This window comes from Felis catus, chromosome D1 (assembly GCF_018350175.1).
Source record: "Felis catus isolate Fca126 chromosome D1, F.catus_Fca126_mat1.0, whole genome shotgun sequence".
Classification (NCBI taxonomy): Eukaryota; Metazoa; Chordata; class Mammalia; order Carnivora; family Felidae; genus Felis; species Felis catus.
The window spans coordinates 15,410,468-15,434,651 of NC_058377.1; the positions used below are offsets into that span (position 1 = coordinate 15,410,468).

Consider the following 24,184-nt stretch of genomic DNA (forward strand, 5'->3'; position numbering starts at 1 on the left):
CCTGTTTTGTGTGTGTGTGTGATGAGGGGCGGGGGGGCTTGCTAGGATTATCAAGATTATCGGGAAAAACTGAAGGTAACCAAGCAGCTACAAGTGCCCAGCTTCCCACTGTGGCTGCAGTCAGGGCCTCGAGCTCCAGGGAGCGTGCGTACCAGGGCCGAAGCGGGTCAGAACAGTCTGGGCGGGCCCCCGGAAAGTCCAGGCCGTGAGGATTCCCCAGAGACCTCTAGGGAGCATGAAGGAATGTCGCTGGTGGGTGGGTGATAGTGAGGGACCCTGGAGGTCAGCCCTGTGACCGTGAGGGACACAGAAAGGACCTGCTTTGTGAGCCATTTCCCCCAACCGCAGGGCACAGACTAAGGCCAGGCTTTGACCAAAACCTCTGTCCAGAGTGCTTTGTTCTTGAGGCCGGTGATGGCAGCTGGACCAGCGTCCCCGTGCCCTGGTCTTAGGTTGGGGATGGGACAATGAAAAGAAATGGGTAAGCCCACAGAGGCCACCCAGGCAGGAGCTAAGGCGGGGGACTTGTGTCCCGAGGACCCCGTCCTCCCCACTCCTACGTTCGCCGATGCTTTGCTTGCCCCGTGCCGCATCTCTAGCAAAGTAGGAATAATCAGACCCTTTAAAATGTGCTGTCCCTCAGACTTGCAGAGTATCTTCTTGACATTATCTGGTTTGTCACAGTATCCCTTCAAGGCGGAGGTTCTCATTCTCTCCTGCTGCCCAAGGAGCCATCGGGATGCCAGTGTGGATACTACAGGACAAGTGTGGCTGCCACCATTCGTACCCGTGAGTCCGGGCCCCCAGGCTAGCCTCTGTCTTCAGAGCTGCTCTTTTTTTTTTTTTTTTTTAAGTTTTTAATTTTGAGAGAGACAGAGAGAGAGAGAGCGCGCGCGTGCTCGCTCAATCGGGGGAGGGGCAGAGAGAGAGGGAAGGATAGAGAATCCCAAGCAGGCTCTGAACTGCCAGCACAGAGCCTGATGAGGGGCTTGAACTCATGAACTGTGAGATCACGACTTGAGCCGAAACCAAGAGTCAGATGCTTAACTGACTGAGCCACCTAGGCACCCCCAGAGTGGCTCTTCTAAACGAGCAAGACCTAGGGCACCTGGGTGGCCCAGTCAGTTAAGCGTCCGACGTCGGCTCAGGTCACCATCTCAGGATCCGCGAGTTCGAGCCCCGCATCAGGCTCCGTGCCGACAGCTCGGAGCCTGGAGCCCGCTTTGGATTCTGTGTCTCCCTCTCTCTCTGCCCCTCCCCCACTCACACTCTTGTTTCTCTCTCAAAAATAAACAAACATTAAGAAAAAATTTTAAACCAGCACGGCCTGATGCTTTTGGCCCTGGGACTCCCCTCTGCAGCCCCAGCCTTGTCAGAGCTCTCAGATTCCAAAGCTGAAAGGCAACCCTCGGACCATCAGAATGATCCAGCAGCCATGGAGGCCTGCTAGCAGACGAGGCCCCAGACTCTGACATGGCGACTCGGCCTCTGCAGCGTCTTGTCCGTTTGGGAGACACGGCCCCGGGAGGATTAGCCCCGAGTGGGTTTTCTGTTCTCGAATGGTTAAACACAGAGTTACCACTGACCCAGCAATTCCACTCCCAGGCACACACCCAGGAAAAATGAAAACGTATGTCCCCCCCAGAAACTTGTACGTGACTGTTTATGGTGACGTTGTTTGCGGTAGCCCAAAGGTGGAAACAGCCCAACTGTCCATTTAACTGATACGCGGATAAAGGAGAGGAGGCATATCCATCCAAGAGACTATTACTCTATTATGGAAGACTATTATGGTAGACTATTACTCTATTACTCTATTATCACTCTATTATTCTATAACGGAAGGAGCCATGGCTACAGGCCACAACGGGGGTGAACCTCGAAAACTTGACCCCGAGCGAGAGGAGCCAGACGCAAGAGGTCACACGTTGCACGATTCCGTTTATACGAGATGTCCAAAGTAGGCAAACCTACGGGGACAGGAAGTAGACTGTGGGTTGCTGAGGACGTGGGGGAGGCGGGGGGAGGCGTTTAGGGGGCACCACGAAAAGGGTAGGGGCTTTCTCGCTCAGGTGATGGAAGTGTTCGAAAATGGCAGTGGTGGCTGCCCATGGCTGGAAACGTACTAAAAACCAGTGAGTTGTATATTTCCGAGGGGTGGATTGTATGCTATGTGAACTACATCTCAATAAAGCATTATAAAAAGACTTTTTTTAAAGAGAGCATCAACCTGGGCCTGGGAGATGTGGGCCGACCTTCTGGACCTGCCACCGGTCTGCTCTGTGACACAGGAGAAGCGGCTTCCTTCTCCGGCCGCCGGCCCCTCCACGAGCCAGGGAGAGACGAATGCCTGCCTCTGAGGAGCGTTGAGAGGAAGAATGGAGGGAAGGTGCCCTGGCAAGAGGGATAGGAACAGAGGCATCATTTAAATGGACAAGATTTACTGCCGGGATGTCACTGCTCTGGGAAGTCGCGACGTCCTCGAGTCACAGGCTCCGAGCCCCGTGGAATGTTAAGTTACAGGGGGCCTGAGAGAGCAATCAAGGACACAGGTAGGACGATGCTGTTCTTGTCCAGGTACATATGCCCCCCTCCCCCCACCCACAAACGTTTCTCGGAGGCAGGGAGGCCACCGAGCCGACGGAGAAGGCGCGGGAAGGACTGGCAATGCTCTACTTAGGGTACCCTGGTGGGAACGGCCACCTGGAATGGCAATCCCTCACACCTGCACCCCAGGACGTAAAACAGAATCAGACGCAGGCTCTCTGAAATCTCTCTGAAACAGAAAACCCGCCTCCCACGTCTGCCTCCCAGCCCCCGTGCCAGGTGTCCCGCTACGGCAGCTGCCGGCACATTCCTTCCCTCTTTCCGAACTCCAAGTGGACAGCCCCAGGCTGACCGTGGCCGCCAGCCTTGCAGCCCCCCGTGGGCGTGGCTCCAGCCCACACCCAGGCCCCCCGTCTTGCCATCTTGATATCCCGATACCGCGGTCCATCTGCGGGGGGGGGGATCCGCACCCGCAGACACGGGGCTGGGGCCGCCACGTCACGGGCATCTGACAGGTGGAGGTTCAATGTGCGCGCAGATGGCGGCTGGCTACTTCGGGGCCTTGAATTCTGGAGCAACGGGATCCTATACTGATAATGATCATTCTACCAATAAAAACGATACTGTTGATAAATAGCTTCCACTTTGTCAAAGGCATAGACTTTACAGGGAGTATGACTCGGGACTCACAGCAACCTGATGAGGCACGTATCATCATCTTCATTTCATAGATCTGGACACCGAGGCTCAGAGAGGTTAAGTATCTTGCCCAAGGTCACACAGCTAATAAATCCTTTACTGATAGGATTTAAAACTAGGTCTGTCTGATGCAAAAATCCGTGGAAAGTGTAATTGATCTACAATTCCCCCCTCAGGCTTTCTCCCAGGAGTCAGAAAGACGAAGACCACCCAAGCATCCTGAAAATAACTGCTCTGTAAAAGGGTAATTTCAGCTCCCGTGGGAACTGGGCCCAGCCCCAAGTGTCACATTTAGGTCAGGTGCCATGAGGGGCCTTTGTTTAACCTCACGACGGAGACATGGGAGAGGGCAGGCATATTTTGAAGCTCTTAGCCTGAAAAGCAATCCTGGGTACAGAAGGAGCCTGGCTACAGCCCTGCCCCTCAGTTCCCTTTGCCAGAGTGGCTGAGACGAACTCACCCTCCCCCCCCACCCCCACCCCCCATAGGTGGCTCCTGGTCCGTGCCTCTGGCACGGGGCTGGCAGTGTGCAGTGTGGCTGAGATTCAGGGAGGGTCCAACCACGAGCTCAAGGGTGGAACACAGAGGGTGATTACTCGCACTCTCCAGAAGTGGGGTGCAGCGGGACGTCTGGGTGGCTCAGTCGGTTAAACGTCTGACTTTGGCTCAGGTCACGATCTCACGGTTGGTGAGCTCGAGGCCCGCATCATGCTGTGTGCTCTTAGCACAGAGCCCGCTTTGGATCCTCTGTCCCCTTCTCTCTCTGCCCCTCTCCCACTCATTCTCTCTCTCTCTCTCTCTCTAAGATAAATAAATAAAACATTTTTTAAAAGAAGCAGGGTGCAGAATCTCAAGTAAGACAGACGCCTATCCTAATGCTTTCCTTCCAGATTCCCAAAAGCCCTTACATTTCCAAAAGGAACCTGGATCCCTAGGACTTCAGGCCTGTGCTTAACTCAGTAGGCCCCTGAAAGAAGAAACAGAGGAAAAGGAGCCAGGCAGAGAAAGCCTTGGAAGTCCCGTAGAAAGTTGGAACAGACGGGCATCGCAGCAAGAGAAGGGAACCAGAAACGAGAGGTCACAACCCCCAGGGTCAGGTGCCCTGGCCAGTAAATGAACGTGGCTTGCTTTAAAATGTAGTACCAGGGGAGAGAGCGCCTCCCCTGCCAGAGTCCCTTTGTCAGACACCCCTCTAACAAGCATATTTCCACTTTTGCCTTGGCTGCCACGAAAGCTCAGAGTTGACTTTAACGCGCGGTGTCAGGAAGGGTCTGATCCCAGGTCCCCGGCAGAACGGCCCCCTCCTGATCCCACCCTCTCATCTACCTGGGATCCGCTTGGCTGACTGTATTTGTAGCTGTCAAGGGTCCCCGTTCTCCTGTTGGGAAGGAAGCTGGTAGGACGCACAATATAGACGGCCCCTGGATTACAGTGGGGGATTTTAGCATTAACAGGGCGCTGGATGAGTGACCTTTTAAGGCCCTTTTTTTAACCCTGCGTTTCTGGGACAGCGATCAATCAATAGTCTACCCTGCACTCTTCCCCCACAAAAAAGCCAAGCCTCTCCACGGTCTCCGGGAAAAGGGTGTTCTGCTTCTGGGACACCAAGGAGGGATCGACTCTAGGGCATGTGCTGGCACAGCACAGTGAGCACAGACCCGCTCCATGCTGGTGTCACCTTTCGGTGCTGGAGCTGGGCTTGGTCACAGGACGCCAGCTGGCACGGAGGCACAAGGAGCCGACTACTGGAGAACAATGGCCCTTCCACGACGCAACTGCCTGCTAATTGACAACAAAGGCTTAGCGGGGACCGTGAAGTCATGAGGCTGTCTTTAGGACAAGCACAGAATGGAACGCGAGCCTCTTTCAGGACTCGTGTTGAAGCATAAACGGGTGCCACCACGGCGCCCCTTCTGCAGCCCGAGAATCTTTGGAGCTCAGGCCGGGCTCCGTGTCGGTCTAAGCTTGAGCTGTTTGCCGATATCGAGCCCAGATAATGGGCCCGCTAACTTCATCTCATGTTTGGACGTCAAGGAGGCCTTCCTGATCCACCTCTTCAGGGCGACGAAGTTCAACTCCCTCGTTTGACGGTTTGGCAAGCCGAAGCCCAGAAAAATGACAACTTGCCGGTGTACTAGCCAGCAAGAGCTACAACTCACATCTTCAGAGTGAGAGCTGAGGTTGGGCGGGGCCTCCCGCAGGCACTGGCAGGGCGTCACCTTTGTGAAGAAGGTACAACTTTCGGCAGGGCTCAGGCAAAGCTAGATCTCATCCCAGGGCCCAAGGTAACAGCTCCGATCCGGACCAGTGAAGGGTTAACATCTCAGAGGACAGTGACAGAAGCTGGAGTCGGCCCAGCCAGAGGAAGACAATTAACAGCTCAGGAGCAGGATAAACACATTCTCAAGTGGCCAAGACTCTCCCCTTCGGTAAACCGGGTGGCTTAGCCGTGAACCAACCTCACAAACAAAAGCGTCGATCAAACAGCCTGCGCCTTTTCCCCAGCGGCCCCAGGTCCAGATACTCCTTGGGTTGTTTCAGGAAAGATCCGTTCACTTGGTGCTCCCAGGGCATGAGGTGAGGCGTGGGCCTCTAGCTTCTCCAGCCAGCCCATCTGTCCCCACCCTCCGGTCTGCATGTCGATCTGACCTCCAGGGGCACGGGCCTGTGATCACGGTGGTAAATAGAGGCACCTCCCTCCCCTGCTGACCCATGCGGCCAGCGCGACTCCCAGGCAGCCCGATCGGGTGGTAGGCACTGTTCCCAGCCCCGTAGGGCCTTGCTGCCATCTCCGGGCTTCTGGAGGGTGAAGTCGCTGGGGTTTAAGGCGAGCTTAGTTCAGGGTAGCCCTGCTGTAACCCAGAGCTAGTAGACTTGACCGGTATGTCTTTGTTCACGTTCCCCAGCACCCGGACGTACACGGCTTCCTTGGCAGTGGGGGTCACGCCCAGCCCCGGGATATCACTATTATGCTTATAGTTTATGGAGTGTTTTTAGACGTGCCTAATGTAAGCCTGACCACAGAATATGAAGCCAATGGTAACAGTCTCATAGAACAATAGGAAACCGAGGCCACAAGAGGTTAAGGGCCCTGATCTAGGCCGGCTAGTTAATGACGAAGTCAGAGGCAGAGATTTGGTTTCCTGCCTCCTTGGTGAAATGAGACGGTCTTCCAGAACAGCTTGGCTGATCCAGCCCCTTGTCAAGACATTTTTATTATTTTAGCCCAGACCCTTTTGAGGCCCGAAGGCACCGGTTTGTGGACCTAGTTAGCTCGCCTAAGTACCTCCTGGGGGCGGTGGGGGAGGCTCTGTGGGGTGATCAGGGCTGCTCTGGGCCATCTACTGAGTTCCCCACCTTCCCTGACCCTCTATCATCTACCTCACAGCCGTGTCCTTACCTCACCAGAACCGTTTATCTCTTTTGCTGTCACCCTTTCCTGCTTCCTACTCTTCCTCTCTCTCCTCCTGAGACAGGCTGCAGGAAATGGTCCAACTGCACAAGCAGGGTACTCTGCTTCTGACTCCAAGTCCCTGCCCCGGGCCCCAGTCCTATAGGAGCGGCTCAGAATCCAAAGCTCCGGGAAGGGGGACCGAGACCACCCACAGCCTGCCCCTCCCCAGTCCCTTTGCTTTGGGAAGGAGCTGGCAGCATGACCTCACTGGTGCCGGTGAGGACCTATCTTCAGTTCCAGATAGAAACGGAAGGCCAGGGCAGCCACAGTCCACGCATCCTTGGGCACATGGCTTTTCTCATCCGGGCCTCAGCTTCCTCATCTGGAAAAGGACAGGTTGGATCCTCTAACATCTGAGTTCCTTACTGCTCTCAGAGACTCTGGGGGGACTCATTTCATAAGCAGCAAGAGCAAAGCCTTAGCAGAGATCCCATCCTCTGAAATGACTTTGCCATAAAAGGGGCGGCTGGGGCAGGCACTAATACATTCGTGGAAGCTCTAGAGAGCCCAAAAAGGATTTTAATTAAAATGTAAATGTTGTGAACATTCAAACCCACTCCACCCTGGGAGCTGGGGCCCAGCTGCCGAGAGGGGTCAGGGCACCGTTTGCCATCATTAGCATTAACAGGTGCCCTGTACATGTTGCTGATGCAAAATTCTATCGGGGGATCTCGTTCATATGGAACACCCATGCAGGAGGAGATGGGGTGTCCTGTAGTGGGTTGCATATATCTAGAGGTGGTCTTGTGGCTTGATTTGGAGAAAGACCCCTGGCCCCCAGTATCTTCCCATCCTATTAGAGACACATATATATTCATATTTTATATACACATGCCATATAAAATCCCATCACTAGGGGTTCCTTTGAGTTAGGGATCACACTCCTATGAGTAGGCAAAGAGCACACAAGAGAGAATGTGTTTTATTAATAGTCACTTCCCAGCTGTGCAGTCCTGGGCACCAGTCTCGTTCTTTCTTGGAAACAGTGACAAAAATGCTTGGCCACCTCTTCAGGGACGAGGGGTGTTGCCGTGGCCTGGCCCCTGGACTCTCTTCCTTGGGACCCAGAACCCTGGGATCATGCTCAAATTTCTTAGGGCTGATGATCCTGGGACGTAACCCCAAAATGGCAGGAGGAAATCCAAGGGCTGGGAACCAGAGAGGGGTGCCTCACAGGACCCCAGGCCCTGGCCAAGCAGTAACAGAGCCGCTGAGGAGGTAGCCATGGCAATGAAAGGCCTTCCCCTGCGGCTCCAACCACAAGGGAGAGGAAAAGGAGCATATAACAGGTGCACACCAACAGTGAATACCACCCCTGGCTGGGGTTTGCATTCACTCTACTCACTGAAACTTTTGGTGATTGTCTAATTATGGCTCATTACAAACATCAAGTTACATTCTGCAAGGTCGTAACTACGGGGGAAGGAGACAATTATTATAATGAAGCCGTCCTAGCCCCAGACTCTTTCCCCTCCAATCAGTCCAAATGCCACTGCTCAAATCATCTTCCCTGCCTGCCGCCTGGTCCTCTGGGGTCTCCTCCCCTGCATCCCTTCCCAAGGCCAAGGCAACAGAGCACGACGCAGGGCATGTTCCCTCTGTGGCTGGTCTGCACCAAGGGTATTTTTCTCCCCTTTCTTTCTCTAATGGGCACCTTTCTCCTGGTGCTGCCTTGGTGGAGGGGAAGAGCCAAGGACGTCGGATGGGTGCGGAGACAGGGACTATGACCGAGAACGGTAGGTTGCGAACCAGAAGTCTTGCTCCTTCCGGCACAGTCTGTGCAAGCTGGGACCCGCCTGCTGGAGCAGGGGAAACAGTTCCGTGAAGGCCAGATACTGGTCCACAGACTCTGGGCAAGTGAGGCCTCAGCAGTAGGAAGAGGAAAAGGGCTGGAGGGGCCTGGATACACCTGTCTCTTGCCTTTCTTGGGAGTCCTTCTATCCCCCAAAGGCTGTCCTGGGAGGGGGTGGGGGGGCCAGTCTCCCTCTCCAGAGAAAAGGCTGGTCTGTAGCCAGAAAAGGGAAGGGGGGTGATTTGAGTCCCTCCCTCTGCTGGTGAACTTACTTCCAGGAATAAGGCACCACTTGTAAAGAGGACGGTCACGAACCCCAGCACCCAGAGACAGGAAACCAGAAGGATCAGATCCAGGCAAACGCTTCCTTTCACGGAACTGGTGTTTTTCAGTCTAGAAAAGAGACTTCAAGGGAACATGACAGCCGGCTTCAGAATCTGAAGGGCTGTCGTGTATAAGAGGAAGCAGATTTGGCCCGTGTGCCTGGAGGCAGATTCGGATCCGCACACCAGCCAACCGTGGACTTCGCCACCTCACAAAGTAGGGGGTTCGTGGATGACAACTGGTCAAGGAAGCCGTGGAAAAGACTTGCTCTCTGGGTGGCAGATGGGCTCTGAGGTCCCTTCAACTCGGAGACTCTGCGTCCGTGACTCCACGCAGCAGCTCCTGGCATGGGGCCTGGCACACGGTGTATATCCAATCAATGTTTTCAGACTGCTCAAAGGACAATAGTAAATCACACAGGGAATCGGCTTTCAAGCAGGTGGTAGACACCTTCTCCGGCAGACCTCTTTGCAACCGAAGGCATCGACCGTGGCTCCTCCTGGGGGTTATCAAAATAATTAGGAGTCACCCGTGGTGCTTATTCAAAGTGCAGATTCTTGGGTGGGCCCCACCTAAAAGTTGGATTCTGTAGGTCTGGAACTGGGACAAGAAATCTGTATTTTATTATTTTATTTTATTTTATTTTATTATTTATGTTTGTTTATTTGTTTTTGAGAGAGAGATAGAGAGCGAGCAGGGGAGGGACAGAGAGGGAGGGAGACGGAATCCCAAGCAGGCTCCGTGCCCTCGGCACAGAGCCCGATGCGGGGCTCGAACCCATGAACCATGAGCCCATGACCCGAGCCGAAATGAAGAGTCGGAGGCTTAACCAACTGAGCCACCCAGGCACCCCAAGAAATCTGTATTTTAAAATAAACTCCACATGACTCTTATGCCTGGGATTACCGGAACATACTTTTAAGAAATGTAGACCGACACTAAAAAGCCATGGGTTCCTCTAGTTCCCTGGTAATCAGCCCCATCAGAGCTGCCTCTGCCTTGGACTCTCCACATCTATTTGCCCCTGGAGACGGAAGAGGCCCCCGTCTCGTCTGGCTGAACCCCAGAAAATTCTGCGGCCAGAGTAACCAGGAGAAAATGAAGGCAACTTTCGGCCCAAGACCCATCACCAAGCAATACATTCCACGCCACTGCAAAGCTGGGCTCTGGGACCCTGGCCACCACAGACTCAGTCCTGGGAGCTGACCCATGTCCTTGATGCTTCCGGTCCTGCAACTTCCTTCCCATTGATGGCTCCACCTGGTCCTCCTTCCTAGGTTCAGGCCTTGGCTCCTACCTTGAGCATGATTTGGGCTCTGTTTCTGGCTCCACTGCCTTGAGCTACCCAGCCTGGCTCCCAGGACTCTCCCCCTCGGGGCTGTCCCCGATCATTTCCTTCGACTTTGTGCTCTGGTCCTGCAAGGAGAATCCACCCAGCACCCCCTCTCACTTGCTGGGCCGAGAAAAAAAGAAGAAGGGACTAGACTTTCATCCCAACCTTCCTTTTCCCTGTCCTCAGGGCTTCTGCTCCTCCCCCACACTGCCTCAGAATGAATGAAACCTGGCCTCTGCCAGAACGGTCCCTCTCTTTCAGTCCCCAAATCAGCGCCAAGTGTCCAGTCGGGCCAGACTCTCCCCTCCCCTCTGCCCTTTCCCTACAGGGATTGATTTGTTTAGTTTCAACGGTTTAATCTTCTCCTTCCCTGGGAGCAGAGCTGTTTTCTTCTGATCCCTGGTGGGAGGCGTTCTGTATCGGACTGAATCAAGTGGGGGGGGGGGGTGGTGCTGGGGGAGGAAGGTTAAAGAAAAAAAAAAAAAGAAAGGAAGAAGGAAAACATACCTTCTGGCAAAACCCAGAGCACCACTTTTGCAACATCGTTCCCCGCTACATTATTTATAGCATGACTGAAACATTTATTCCTCCCCTGCTCTTCCAAAGAGCTCCGGTGTTTCCAGTGAGCTGTCACAAGTACAGGGAGCCTGCGCGCTCAGCAGCGCAAACACCAAACGTTTGCAACACAACAGCGCGCCCCGGAAAATGCAATGCCGTGGCTCACAGTGGCCAGGAGGAGACGAGGCAAAGGGGCTGAGTGCCTGGGAAGAGAGAGGGTGTGGCTCCAGGATGCAAGGGGAGAAGACCGAGGGAAGGGATCCTGGCGGCGGAGAGGAAAAGGGGGGTCTCTAGGCAAAGAGCTGAGGGGCCTACCTGCAGCCAGGCTTGCAGACAACCAGAGGCCCAGGCTCACTGGGGCCCAGATCTGCAACAGTGACACTCAAGGAAGCACCGGCTGGTGACAGCCTTTGTGCGCGGATCGTTTAATTTATTCCAGTTTACATAAATAAGTAAGATATAAATTGTGGTGCGCTAGAGAGGGCATGGGCTTTGGATGCAGAGAAATCTGTTCCAGTGTCCCTTATGACACCTGTCTGCTGGGCAACCTAGAGCACAGTCATATAACCTGAGGCACCTCTTCCCTTTCTGCAGAAATAGGGATGCCAATATGTACCTGGCTGGCGTTGCTGGTTCGGAGCATCAAGGTCACGTAAGACAAGTGCCCAGCGCTTGAAGGGAATTTCATCTCAATTATAAAAACCAACCTAGCACAATGCCTAGCTCTTAATGGATATTCCATCAAGGTAGCTCGGTCCATTTTCAGCCGGCAAGCATTATGAGTATTCACAGGTTTTGCAGAACTGTCTCCCAATGGCCTGGTGTACATGCTAATGAGAATACATAGTGCAGTAAGGGAGACCTGACGTTCTCGAAGGCCTCCGGCTCTCTTTGAAAGAATAAGCCCACGGACCCATTCATCCTGGCTTTGCTTTAGCTGAGGCAGCAGCTACCACGGCCCTTCCCGGCTGCAGGTCTGCTCGGCACGGTGCGAGTCACGTCTACCAACACCGGCTGTGATTGCCCAGGGACCTAGGACCCCCAGACTTGGCCCCCTTTTCTGCCTTTGCTATTGTCCCTCTCGTTTGCAGGAGGAGATGCTGCTTCCCACCGATTTGTTTCCCAACGCTCCCTCCTGCCCAGGGGCGACCTTGTATCTAAACATATTAAAGTTGTATTTGTTTTAGTAATTCCTCCACTAGAGAAGAAGGGATAGGAGACCTAGTGACCGCCACTCGTGTGGCGTCTGACGTTGGAACAAGTAAGTTAGCCACTCTGAGAGTAACAACGGAACAGCATCAGCATGCATTACGTGCTAAGCGTTTTATACACGTCCCAGCTATTCCTACGACAACCCTAGGAGGTCGATATTATTATCCCTCTGTCCGTCCTTTCATTTCTTATTTATGCGTTCCTGTGAAAACATTTTAAAATGCCCACTACGTGCCACATATGGCCGAAGGAATACAGCGACGAATAAGATTGCTGTCCTCATGGGAGCTCACGATCCAGATAAGGAAACTGAGACGCGGAGAGGTTAGCGAAGGCCACGTGATATCTGCCCTCGGTAGTGATTTCATGCTTCACACCTCTCTGCAGGGAGGCTGGAGATCTCCAGACCGCATGGGACCGGTTCATCCCGCCCCCCACCGCCCACCCCGCTCCCAGCAGCTGGATGCTTCAGGAAGTGTGGCACAAGCTCCCAGCTGGAAATGACTTACACACAGATATGTGAGGGTTCCCTTTAAACCGTAGAGCACGATGTGTTGGTTGTTTTCGGCCTCACGATGCTAGAGCCCTGTGGGTACCCAGGAGGTCGGCCAGGTCCCCTTCTGATCGTGAGACCCCAGCAGGTGCACCCAGGAAGACACCTGAGCCGGTCCCTGAACAGAGCAGAGCGCTTGCCCTCCCTGACCCTCTCAGCACCGCTCTGGCCCCGGCTTCCGTGTGACGGCAACATGTCCCCGACTAGCCACTTCTACCTCACCAGCCACACGTCTACCCACACTAGCCGCTCCTGCCGCCCAGGCTGTTCCTGGGGCTTCAAAGCGTGGGGAGTGCAGAGGAGAGGAGTGTGGCTCGAACAATAGCCAACTTGCCTAAAACCCCGGTGCTGGAGTTAATAAAAAGAAATGAGCCCATTCAGGCTAGCCCTGAAATTACAGTTTCTGTTTCACTGTGGTGATAGGAGGCGGGGACTTTGGCACACAGCTTGGCGTCGGTCTGGTGGGGGCGGCGGAGGGGGAGGCGGAAGGGGCCTCGGCTGCAGACGGGTAAGCCTGGCACTTTGATTTGTTTTCTCCCTTCCCTTCTGGCCTCCCCTCCTTCTCCAGGTCCCCCTCCTATGAATATATTTGTTTGTTTATTCCTATTGATTTCCAAAGGCTTAGGTGCCCCCGGGGCCTCTTGCTACAGGTGTACCAAATGCAAATCCGACAATTATAGTCAATCCGGCGGCAAAAATTCCCCGTGAAAGAAGAAAGCCAAAGGGGTCCCTGCTGGGAAGCGCAGGCCTCAAAGGCAACCCTCCGCTGCAAGGCAGCTTCAATGGGCCTGGCAGCACTGGCCTGGGCGGGCACCAGGGTGGGCAGATGGCCGGGGCCAGGCCCTCGGGCCTGCTCTGAGAAAGCTCTGCCTCACATGGCCGGCTGTGGCATGCCGCCCCGAGAGACCTGGAAGGTCCCCATCTGCCTGAGCTGAGTGAGCGGAAGGGAGAGGAAGAGGCCCGGGCTGACGTGGCTTCTCCCCGTCCAAGCCGTTCTATGTTGTTGGCTCGTTCATTCAGCAGCTATTTAAAGCACACTCTTAATGCCAAGCACGGTTTTAGGTGGGGGAAAATACCAGTGCCCAAGACAGACGGACGGACAGACAGACACGCTGAGCTAAGGTGGCTTGTGGCCTCGTCAGAGGCATCAGGAAAAAACAGTAAAGCTTTAGGGCAGAGATCAGGAAGGGAGTGAGATGGGCAGCAATGGACAAGGGCTACTTTAGACGGGTTGGGAAACAGTGCGTTTACACTGGGACCAGAAGGAGGAGAAGGAGTCAAATGCGCAGTGTGTGTGGGAAGGGGTTTTCCAGGCAGAACAGCACATGCGAGGGCCCCGGGGGTGGAGGTGGCCGCGAAAGATCCTGGTTTGCCTGAGCCATGGAGATTGCAATGGGGACTGTGGCATGAATGGGCTCAGTGTCAAGGGCCAGACCAAGGGGTCCTCAGGACCCCTGTGCGGCATCTGGAGTTAACAGTGGAACTTGAAGCTCCAGCTGATGGCCCAGCCGAGCCTAGGATGCTAGACTGTCTTGAAAGGAGGAAGCCCTTCTGGCCCCGAGGTCTTCAGGGACCTCTGCCTTTCGGGAAGGACGGGGAAAAAGTTAAGACAGCAGTTCTGACACTTTTCATCCCCATAATTTTCAGTACGCTCTGTGTGCCTCGGCCTCTTTTTACTGCTGGAGGCCAGACCCTTCGCTCATCGATGCATTCACGCCAGTAAATACTGATTACCTACTAAGCGCACAGCAGAAAGGTAGGTGGGTAGGAGTCACGTGACAAGTTTGGCCGGAGCAGGACGGGCTCCGTGTGTCACGGCAGAGAGTCTGGACTCGATTCCGGAGCCTGGAGACCCTTTGCACAAAGGTTTGGAAACGGGAGTCGCACAGACTCAGACTCTAATGCACCAGGAGGTTCCGGCTGCAGCGTGGAAGGGACCGGAGGGAGGGGTCCACCGAGGAGGCAGAGGCCACTGTGACTGTCCAGTGAGAAGAGACGACTGCTCCTCGGGGCATGTGCCTACTGCCCAGGACAACACCAAGCTTCACACCCCTCTGTGCCTGGGGGCCATTCTGTTCCTATTTCCAGTATATTCCGCTGACTTTTATGCCCTAATCTTGAAAACCAACAGATACTGCAAAGGTCCTCTCTTCTTGACTTTAGAATCCATTAAGGGTTTGGGCCCACCCCCTAGTGTGGCGTGGCCCTTGTTGACAGTGAAAGGAATTTGCGTTCCTGGGCACGCAATGACTAGACAGAAGGGAAGGATCCCAGAGGGCCTGGGTGGCAGAGGAAGGGGGACCAGATTTCCTTCTTCCGTGCTCACATCCACGTGGATAACTGAGAGCTGGCTGCACCTTGAAAGTGGTGCACATTTGGAAACCGTGAGGCCGGTATCTGGCATAAGGAAGGCACTCGATGCTAGACTTCAAAGCACCAACCCAGTCCACATCTTCCCCAGAGAGGGACGAAGCCTGGGCAACCTGTGCCCGTAGCAGTGTTTGATATGCAAATCTCCCATCTCTTTAAGCTAGACTGTTTGTGAGACAGAGAGTTAGAATCAGAGTTAAGGAGTTTGCCTGAGAGATCCTGGAGCCCTATGCCCTCCTTTCGGAGGGAAGCTATCAGAGCCGCACCAATGTAAAATGACTCATCCTGGGACCCTCAGTTAATAACTTATCCTGGGGCCCTCAGTTAAAGGGCTGCAACTCTCACACTGGATGTCAGGGGGCCACGCAGAGTCTATATTTACATCTCGGGGCTTACCTGCTAAACCCAGTGCACACAAAATGTCTCCCAACAGCAGTCCCGGGATCTGAGAAATAAATACTTAGATAAAACGTCATTTACCAAGACCCAAATGCCTTTTAACAGAGGCTGTGGCCCAGCAGGGTAAGCCAATTACCAAAGGATTGTGTTCCAAACGCAGCCTAACTGTCTCAGAGCCATGTCAGGGGGAATCAATAAGTGGTTAATCAATGGATTGATTGATCATTTACTGCTAGTAATTAAATTTGGGGGAAAGTACAAATTCTATTACACCTACAGTCAGTCAAAAGCAACGCTCAGATCCTGGAACATGAAAGGAAATAAAAATAGAACCCTTGTGGCCACAGCATTAGAATCAGAGTGGGGGAGGGGGAGAGAGGAGGAGGGGGGAGAGAGAGGGAGAGAGGCGCTTCATCTCACAGCATCACAGAGCTTCAGAGTCAAAAGAAACTTTGAGGGTCCTCCAATTTAGTGCCCTCGTTTCTCATTTTGGCGAGGGGGAAGCCGGGGCTCCCGGAGGTTGAGGGACTTACCCCAGGAAACCAGGGGGTTTCAGGGTCAAAGCAAGGATTCCACCCGGGCCTCTTGCCTCCCGGCCCAGTGCCCTTTAAGAGAAAGGGCAGGCAGTCCCCGGTGTACAATTTGGGGTCACTGATGCTTTGCCAGCCGCTTTTCCCTTAGGGGCACCCACTAGGTTCCCCAGGGGCTATTTTCTCCTCACCCCAAGCACATGGCCCGTCCATTAACACAGAGGTTCCTGGAGATGCCTTCTACGTCAATGGCCTCTCCTTCCAACATCGATGGCAAAGTCAGAAGGAAGGGAGCTCTAAGGATGAGGATTTGCCTCACTCGGGAAATCCAACGGGAACACGGGCGCGTCAAATAGCTCCTGGAGAAGCAGGAGCAGAAACTCCGGAACAAGCCCAAGGGCATCCCAGTGATCCCATGAGCGGACAATGCACAGAGACCTGTCCCACGAGCGGACAATGCACAGAGCGGACAATGCACCTGTCCAGGTGTCTGTTTCTTATAGGCTCCGCGGCTTTACCATCCAGGGTTTTCTGTCCGATGCTTCTCCTGTAGCCCTCAAATCGAGCATCACCATAGGCCCAACATGTGTGTTTTGAACGGAGGTGTGCTGTGACAACCAAGGGCAATCATCTGTGCCGAACGGGTAGCCTTTTAGGCCAGATAAGGAGACACGCGCTGTTTGGGTTTTCCTCTGTGTGGAGGTAGGAGCTGGTAGGGCAGGGGGACACGGGGGCGGGCTGTAAGTTACCATACTTGTCCCCCAGGTTAGGTGGAAACTTCTCCGGGAAGCCACCCCTGACCACCCGCCCGAGGCTAGTCTCTCTAGACCACTTGTGCTCTGCTGTGTCCGTCCAACCCCTGGGGTAGCTTCACCACCCGTTTTTAAGGCTCTGTGTAGACGAGCTATAAATCCCAAGTACCTTCCTCCAGCTAGCCCACAGGATTCGGAACCCCCTTGCCCCTTGCTGCCACTCTAAATGTGATCAAGAAAGGCAAACCCATTTTTATTACTTGCTTAAGCCAAGCGGAATTAGGTAGGTAAATCTTCTGGGATGAAAATCAATACATTCCAAAGCCAAATATCAATGATTTCTGAATTATCCTCTGTTTTTCTAAGATCTGTGCTGGCGCCTCTGTTTACGTTAAGCACCTTCCTGAGTACGGACTATAACCAGTAGCCCGGTCAGCTCCCCAAGGGTGGGGATCCTGCCTCCTCTCCTCTCCCTTTCTTCCCGTGATGCCTGAGACAGCGCTTCCCACCGGGGCTTACCCCGGGCACTCATGGTCGGAAGCTCTCTACCTTCCTCTGGAATCCGTCCCCTGTTCTCACCGCCCCCCTCCACTCCCACCCTGCACCCCGTGCCCAGAGAAGCAAATCAGAGAGATTAAGGATTACTTGACATGCTCTGTGCAGTCATTGGTAATGTCCAAGCCTCCCGCACCCCCCTAATTGGATCCGCGGCCGAGAAGTCTGATTTAATCAGCCGGTGATCACCACTGGGGAGGGGGAGGGGGCGGTTCGGGAAAAGGATGAGCCTCCCGGGCCTCGGCTTGCTCTGTTTGCTGGCCCCAGCTGTGTGTGCACAATCAGCCTTTATTAACTATTACACTTCATTCCGGACAGCTGCCTGGGGAGAACATCGATTCATTCCCCAACCTTTTAGGCTGCCCTGGAACTCGGCGTTTCCATTTATTTATCTCCTTATTTCTGTGCACACGTGCAGGTGACTCTGGACTGGAAAGACGGTGCCAGGAAATGGATTCAATTAGAAGCATCCACTCCGCTCTCTTCCCTCGGAGTCCCACCTTTCATTCGGCCTCACCCATGGGGTGGGATGCCCCACATCCCCCTCCCCTCCCCCGCACCTTCCGAGCCCTGAATAGAAGGGTCCCCCCAGGAAAAGTGAGAGCGACAGCAAGGCATCCAGAGCAATTTACTTTGTCAATACTTGTCTAGGTCTTCTGTGTACCTGAACATATTTTCCTGGGGACGCTCCATCCTCCCCTGCCTCACGCCCATGTGTGCCTGACATGTGCTACGCGTGGTCCGGGCACAGAGCCAGTGGTCCTTCTGAGGCTTCCTACAGGCCTGTCTCCAGGGACTGGTGGCTCCTGGGGGGGGCGGGTGCACCGGGGTGCAGTCACTCCTGGACCTTTGGGGCTCTAGGGGGTGCTAGGGGGTTCTAGGGGAAGGGGGAGCTGAGCGGTGGCCCATTCTATGACAAGGTAAGGGGCTTCCGGATAGAGGCATTTCTGACAGACCAGGTGAATCTGTCACGTTCCTCCCAGCGGACCCAGGGGACAGGGGCTCTCAAATGACTCACGCACCCTGTCCCGATACGGTGCTTGGTGCCACGCACTCCCCGTGGGAAGCCCTCTCTTGCATATTAATGGAACGTTCACAAAGGTAGCGGCCCTGCGTGTTATCTCACCCTCGATATCCTACTTCAGATTCAAGATCTCCCCCATTCCTCCACACGGTACCCAGCCAGGTCCCCCGTTTCTTCCGTATGGACTGAAGACAGACCGTCACGCTGAGTGAGTGGTCCGAGAGAAAGAGCAGCCTCAGAAAGCCCTCAAAGAAATGGTGTTTCACATCTCCCCTGCCTGTGTGTTCCAAGTCCCTGCTGCTACCCCCTGTGTGACTTCGGGCAAATCACACGACCTCTCTGGGCCTGTATTTCTGCACATGTAGAAAGGGGTAAATCTGCGGTCTCTACTCGCCCTTTAGGGATACTCAGGACCACGGGAGATGGTGCGTGCACAGATTTGTGAGACGTACAAGTATCTCCTCGGGTCGTGAGTGGAGCAGTTAAGCGAACAGACCTCGGGTAAGGGAGTGCTCGTGCCGTGCCTCGGGTTCCCGTTTATCAAATGAGAACGACAGCAGAGACTCCCGCACAAAGAGGTCACGCAGATGTGAGAAGTCGCTATACGCGGGGCGCCCGGGTGCCTCAGTCGGTCAGGCACCCGACTTCAGCTCGGGTCATGACCTGTTGCGTGAGTCTGAGCCCTGCGTCGGGCTCTGTGCACTGACTGCTCGGAGCCTGCTTGCGATTCTCTCTCTCCGCCCCTCCCCTGCTCGTACTCTGTCTCTCAAAAACAACAAAAAAAAAATTTTTTTAAGCTGCCATACGTAAAGGACTCAGAACAGCACAGGGTGACTTTAATACTAACACACGTGGACAGGCGGTCTATCTCCGTACGTGCTGCTCTCCATGCACGCAGAACACCATGGCTCCGACCATCATGAAACCTCCCCGCCTCGGCCGGGCAGGCCGGGGCCTTCTTTTGATCTGGACCCGGGTCCCACTATGGCTGGACTTGTGGGAAGAAAGCTGCCCACGACAGGGCCGCCATCAGGACAGGCCGGCTGCGAGGCTGCTTTGCCAGGTGTCAGTCTCCCTCACTCCCCCGAAGAGGCCAGGCGCCCCAACAGTCCACTCTTCTGACTGTGATACTGTCCCCACACTGAGGGAGGCCCGCTCCGGGGACTCTGAGCGGAGGGCTGGGAGCATGAGGTAGAGACCAGGAAGCAGGAGAGGAAACACGGCCTGCAAACCGTGAGTCTGCTAACAGGTTCCGAACCCACCAGACTCCCTCATAAAAAAGTTCATCAAGATGGAAACGATAAAATAGAGCAGAGAGACAATTAAAGGACTGGCAATAATATCACAAGTTGGCAGAAAAAAAAATCATTACCAGTTTCGATTACCAAAAAAAAGAAAGCAATCATAAGGGAGGAAGGAAGGGGAAGGCAACACCTTGGACAGTATAGTTTTCCTAAGTCACAAGCAGGAAAGGAGCCAACCATCCCGCGAACAAAAGACAGTGGACACGCTTCTGACAAGTTCTAGAAGTCTCCACTTTCCAAAAGGAGCCAGGAAAGAGCCGGGACTAGGGTCACAGGGACACCCTTCTGTCAACATCCTAAGGCTGCATTTTGGATGCAAGCCCCTCTGGAAAAGTGGGGACACCTGGGTCTCTCCTTCCAGTCCCATGGCCTCCCATCATGAGAACGGGCTGAAGGGTGAAGACCTGCCCCTCACAGCCTATGACCCCCTTCCCCACAAGCATCTGAGGTTTCCACATCCACAATTACACAGACATGGCGCGCCCCGAGACCAGACCCTCCCCTACGCTTCCTCCACCCAATCAGCCTCCATTGCAGGCGGGCTGGGAGGGCCCAGGGCTGTCTGGAAGGACCGGTGGCTGACGAGGGGACGCCTTCCCCAGCAAGCAGCACGGGCCGGGGCCTCACCTCACCAGGCCAGGTCCCCATGGAGCAGCCCCCAGAGCCGCAGGCCTCCAGCGGGCCCAGGGCCACCGTCACTGGGAAACGGGCCCGAGGGCAGGCTGTGAGTGCTGTCCAGCCTCCACTAAGTCCTCCGCTAGGCATGTGTTCCCCAGGGAGCGTGGGCAGGCCCGGACACTCAGCTGAGTAAAGGGGGGCCATGCCCAGGGCGAGGACTGCACCTCTCTCCCCGAGAAGCAGGCTGCAAAGCACCGATGGGGACGCCCCCGACGAGCAGGAGACTTTTACGTCAATCATTTCATCTTTCCTCGTCTTGGTTTCTTCACATCTACGTGAAGGTTTGAACCAGGAGATCATTATTAATCATCTTCCTGCTCCAACACCCTAAATCTATTATGACGGGGTATAAAACAAGATGTTCTCCCATGGTCTCGGTATTTCTGGTGGAGCCCAAAGGGTGAGAGTCACCAGACTTTCCTCAAGGGGCTGGTTAAGGGATGAGGCGCGCTGGCCTCCAGCCCTGAGCCCGCCACCAGCTCCAGCAGAGATTGAAGAGACAATAGTGTGAGGGTCTCTCTCAAGAGAGTGGGCGCTCCGTGGGTTCCCTGCAGTGTCTGAAGCACGTGTCCCACCATTGTCCAAGGGAAGGGCTGGGTGAAGCCCCAGCAACTTGAGAAGGTTCCAGGAAGCCCTCGGGAGAGCGAGCCATGGGTTCCGGGGCTGTAGGCAGGGGCTGGTAATGAACCCGGCCTGGGGGGCAGAGGGTGGCAGTACCCTTCACTGAGGGCAGAAGGGTAATAACCACAGCTAGCTTTTACCGAGCACTTCCTATGGGCCAGGCTCCTTTTTAAGGACCTTCCACACGTCATCTTGTTTCAACACCCCACCAACAAAATGCTATTATTACTATTTTTGTTAATGTTTATTATTTTTGAGAGAGAGACAGAGGGTGAGCGGGGGAGGAGCTGAGAGAGAGGGAGACACAGCATCCGAAGCGGGCTCCAGGCTCTGAGCTGTCAGCACAGAGCCCGACGTGGGGCTTGAACTCACGAACCTCAAGATCACGACCTGAGGCAAAGTCAGACGCTTCGCCAACTGAGCCACCCAGGCTCCCCCAAATGCTATTATTAACCCCATTTTATGGAGAAGGTAAGTGAGGCTCAGAGAGGTGAAGGGACGTGCCCGAGGTCACAGATCTGCAGAGCTCAGAGCCGGAATAAGAACCCAGGCAGCGTTGCTCCAGAGCCCTGCTCCCACCCACCACGCTGTACCTCCCCTCTGTAAAGCTGCCTTGAAGGAAACCGCTCCCAAAGACTGCCCTCCAAGGCCAAAGAATGAGGCCGTGTGCTGTATTCTAGAACAGGCGCTAACGGGGGCTCAGGAGACATCAAGCAAAAAGGTCACCGCCTGCGTCGGGAAACGGTGCGGTGTTAATGGTGCCAAAGAGCCGCTTCCAAAGACCTCACCAAACCATCCATGAGGGAGGGGGCGGCTGCCCGTCAAGAGCGAGCTACAGCGGCAGCAGCAGAGTCAACGACCTTCCAGCTCTTTCCCTCTCACCCCCCATCGGTGAGGCCAGGAGCGTGCAAAAGTAAGTCACCCCTCCGTAGTCCTTGCAGCTTGCCCTGTATTGGTGAGGCCCACGCCTGGGGAAGGAGGTGAGGAGACGCCTTGACAGAGGAGAGAGAGACCGAGACTTTGATGGAGAGTCGTGAGCGAACGTTTACGGAGCATCCGCGAAGCGCAGGACCTGTTTTAGGCCCCGGGGATGCAGCAAAAAAGAACATGGACAGTCTCTGTCCTCCTGGGGCTTACGATCCAGGGGACAGAGCGCAAATAGTGACGAACAAGTAAATATTTTGTATGCCACGTGGTGTTGACGACTATGGCAAGGATAAGTGCTCAGCAAGGCGAGTGTGCACGGGAGAGGATGCTATTTTATATAGGGGTCATGGAAGGTATTCCTAGCAATTCCTGGTATTTCAGATAGATGGTCCTGATGGCTGGGGGGTGGGGGTTAGCCCCCGTGGGTATGGGGTGCAAGAGCATTCCAGGAAGGGGAAGGGCAAGCAGAAAGCCAGCACAAGAGGCATGCCTGAGGCAGACAAGAGGCCACTGTGCCTGGGGCAGGGGTGGGGGGGGCATGGTAGGAGATGAATGAGGTCTGAGAGATAGCAGGAGCCAGGGTCCCGTGGGCAAGAACTTTGGCTTTGACTCTGAGCGACAGGAAAGCCATCAGAAGGTTCTAGGTGGGAGAGTAAAGAGAGTCTTTAACACTAGAAAGTCAGAGAGCGGAAATGCCATAGGATGGCCTGAGATTTCAGGCAGGAGCCGAGAAGGAAAACAGAGCACGTTGGAAGGGCAGAGGGAGAGGAAAATCAAGCTATTCCCCGAGTATACTCTAGGAGCCCAGCCTATTCAATAAAGTAGAGACATCAACGCTGATTTATGCATTTCTGAGAAGGCTTTTTAGCAAATCTTCACTGAGTACTTCATCATACCAAGTGCTGTATTAAGTATTTAAACTTACTGTCTCACTTAATCCCCGCAACCCTATGAGGTGGGGGTGGGGACGCTTCCCCCATTTTATGGATGAGCAGAGTGAGCCTGGGGGATGAGGAGGGATTCAAGCCGCGGTTTTCTGCAGCGGAAGCTAAGCTAGGAGGGCACACAGTGGGAGGGGTCCCCAGGCTCAGTGGCCGCGTGGCCTGCTGCTGGATGGGGGGGGCCTCCTCTGGTCCGCCCCCTCCTCTCTGTCACCTCAGAGGCGGCCTGCGGGCCTGGCTACCATTTGGCGATCATCGCTAGGCAGGAGCACAGGCAGAGCAACGGGCAGCGCTAACGCTCTTGGCCTTGGGGCCAAACCCCCAAGTCTGGCGGTCGGCAGGGCCCTAACAGACGCCAGGATTCGTGAACCAGATCCTGGACTCACCAGAGAGCAAGGTGGCGGGGGTCAGAGCTGCAGGAAAGCAGCATCAGCAGGGGCAGGAAGAAGGGGGCAGTCACCGTCCCCCTCCTGGTGAGGATCAGGGAGAACCAACGGGAGGAGGGCCGCTTGAGAAGGCCTGGAGATCAAAGGTAACCGCTATTCTGAACTCTGGCTGAGATGGGTAGGTGATGGGTGCTTTCTGCGGTCCTTGGTGAGCGGCCACGTCCCCCTGACTTTCGTTGTGCCCCTCGCCCCAGCGTGACCCGCCCAGATGCCTGTCCGCCCGCAGCCTCTCCTCCCTTTCTAGGACAGTTTCTGGCTCTCTGGGCAGAGGGGAGGCAGGGGGGCTGGGGGCCTCCGTGCCTGGCACCTTCACCTTTCTTGCTGTCTGAGCCAAGGCCTGTTCTAATGTAATCCACCAAAAGCCTGCCGAAGTCCCCCTGGATTCCAGAACAGCAGCGGGAGGCCTACAAACTCACCAGGCAGATTTGGTTCGGCTCCTTATTCAAAGGGGGAAACTAAGCTTAGCAGCCTTTTCCTCTAAGAATGGATAGCACGTGCCCACCACGAAGACCAGCCCCTCTGCAAAGGTTCTACAGAATTCTGAAGTTGGATACAAGGCCCTCCTCTCCGTGAGGTGGACGGGCGGGGAGGAGTTAGGCTCACAAGTTCAGTCTCATAATTCCCTGGACGTGAACAGGTCCTCATCTGCCAGAGCTCTGGGTGTTCGGATTCCCGGCACCTTGCGTGACCCGTCTGTGCCTCCCTCAGTTGCTCAGTTGGTAGGTGAAGGTGATGCCCTCTTAAAGCCGAAGGCGGGAACCTGACCCATGATCTCTGGGGCTCTACCATCCAGCTTTCTTTCTCCATCTTCTTGAACTAAAATGGGGCAAGGATTGTTTTGTCTATTATGCAAATGGAATCCCAAGGCCAAGCAAACCCAAGTGACTTGTTCCCGACCACATGGCAAGAACCGGGTCTTCCAATTCCCACGCCTGGTGGGCCCAGAGTCCCCCCAGCCCTGAATGATCCCGTGCAGGGAATCCCACCTGTCTGCACTGGGGCCCCTCATATCCTACCAGGCCAGGAAGCAGAAAGGGCAGGAAGGGGCGTGCAGAGCTGTAAGGGCCTTCCCACAGATCTAGAAGGCACAGGAACAGAGGTCTGGGGCTGGGAGGGACCTGCGGGTTAACTGCTCTGATTTGCCTGGACCCTTGACTACTGACTT

General features: G+C 54.8%; 1 protein-coding gene and 1 long non-coding RNA gene across 4 annotated transcripts in view; both read right to left on the reverse strand.

Moving 5' to 3' along the window:
* The window catches only part of DSCAML1 (DS cell adhesion molecule like 1), a 350,275-nt gene that overhangs the window by 217,386 nt on the left and 108,705 nt on the right, over positions 1-24,184 (reverse strand). The gene's annotated exons all lie outside the window — the stretch shown is intronic.
* Positions 7,607-24,184, reverse strand: part of LOC111556573 — a 39,412-nt gene continuing 22,834 nt past the window's right edge. Inside the window, exon 2 of the long non-coding RNA XR_002736103.2 lies at positions 7,607-9,315. This is a non-coding gene — a long non-coding RNA (uncharacterized LOC111556573). The remainder of the gene's footprint in view (positions 9,316-24,184) is intronic.